Below are 1,918 nucleotides of genomic sequence, written 5' to 3'. Positions count from 1 at the left end.
GGAGGAGGAGGAGGAGGAGGAAGAGGAGGAGGAGGAGGAGGGGGAAGAAAAACCACAAATAAAATAGTCACATAAAATAATCTCATGTGATGTATAAGCAAAAGGTCCCATCTGACCTATCACCATCTTCAGGGCTCTGTCCTCATTTGGAAATGATACTTCCCAGTGATAATATATTTTTTCAAAACTTTGTCATCTCTGTGTCTTTATGGTGTATAAAGGTCACATGTTTTAAGTTGGTCATTTCAATTTTTGAAATGTTTTAAGTTAAGAGAATGATACTGTCTCATACAAATTCAAATCAAGGGTGTGACTGTGCATTTTAACAGAGTTAACAATGCATTTTCAGACTGAAATCTTGACCCAGCTGTTTACTAACTATGAGAATAGGGCAAACTACTTAATCTCAAATTACTTAACAGTGACTTATACCTACTCCAAATCAACACTGACCAACTTTCTACCACCCATTAGCACCACGGCATCTGGGGCTCCTGGCAGCTTTCCCCATCACAACCTGACAAACAACTTGAGCCTTCTGTGGAGACTGAACATATACTACAAAGTGGCTTCCAACTACCCAACCTTAGCCCCAAGCGTCACAGGATCTCAGATGGTGAGCGAGATCTGTTGCCTCATCCACAAATTAGAGAGGAGAATAACAACGCTTTCTTCTGCAGATTGTTCAAGCAGTACTGAACCAAACACTGGCTTAGTAGTACCTCCTCTTCATCACGTGCTGCCAATAACCATGCAGGCTGGATGGCAATGGCTGGCAGGCACACAAGTGCAGCTCAAAGAAAGTAAAAAAAAAAAAAAAAAAATCCTCCTCTAAGCACCTCCAATAAAGAAATTCTTGACCAGGGTTTAAGAGTACTGCTTGCTCTCCCAGAGGACCCAAGTTCAGTTCCCAGCACCCACATGAGACTCACAACCACCTGTAACTCCAACTCCAGGAGATCTGACACCTTTTTCTGGCCTTCATGGGTGTACATGTGACATTAATAGAAACACATACATGTATATACATATAACTGTAAATAGATCTTAAAAAAAGAAATTCCTTGAGCAGCCACAGGGTCATAAGGACTAAGGGAATGTTAAGAATTTGAAATGTGGGCACAGATGTTTAACCTAGGGTAAGTACTCAATAAATGTTTGCTTTTTAAATGACCAATTCAGAGGAATAAATAAGGTCAAAAGTAAGTCTTTCTTCTCCCCTAAAATTGAACTGACTACTCCAGATTAGCCACTTTAAATAGTTCATTAATAATTGTGCCTATTCAAATCATCCCATTCATGAGGAGACACATATATTATTTATATGACACAGATATCTCCATGTATCCATTTATACATAAGTACAGGGTTTTTCAATACAAAAACTAGAAATATCCTAACTACAGTATGTATTTTAGAATGTGCGTCTTTTTAATTGGATATATATTTTAGACTCTCCCTGACAGTTCATATATATATCTACTTTATCCTTTTTTACACATTTCACTGTCTGGAACTGTTGCTTGGTATTATCCTAGGAAGTCAATGGTGCTGCAGAGTATGACACACTTTTCAGAATACAAATATAATTACACTTGGGAGCTAATGGCTATGGGCTTGTTTACTAAAAAGAAAAGAGCAAGTCATATCCAATTTGATGCACTGTTCAGATAAAAAGGAAAAAATTCTTCCAATGATTAAGTAGCTATATCTTGATGACTTTGGGTCAAAACCACAGAATAATTGATTTGTAGAATTGTTTTCAAGTTAAAATCCACTCAGACCACATCACAGAATAGCTGTCCATGCCAGAGGCAGTGGCCCAAGCAATGCTTTCTCCCTCACTTTTTCCTAAATCTTTCTCTTCTTTAGCCCACAAACACTTTACACTGGCAATTCTTCACTTTAAAACTTTTGA

This window comes from Nannospalax galili, unplaced genomic scaffold (assembly GCF_000622305.1).
Source record: "Nannospalax galili isolate Female #2095 unplaced genomic scaffold, S.galili_v1.0 scaffold146, whole genome shotgun sequence".
Classification (NCBI taxonomy): domain Eukaryota; kingdom Metazoa; phylum Chordata; class Mammalia; order Rodentia; family Spalacidae; genus Nannospalax; species Nannospalax galili.
The sequence above is the reverse complement of the archived record's forward strand: the minus strand, read 5'-3'. Positions refer to the sequence as shown.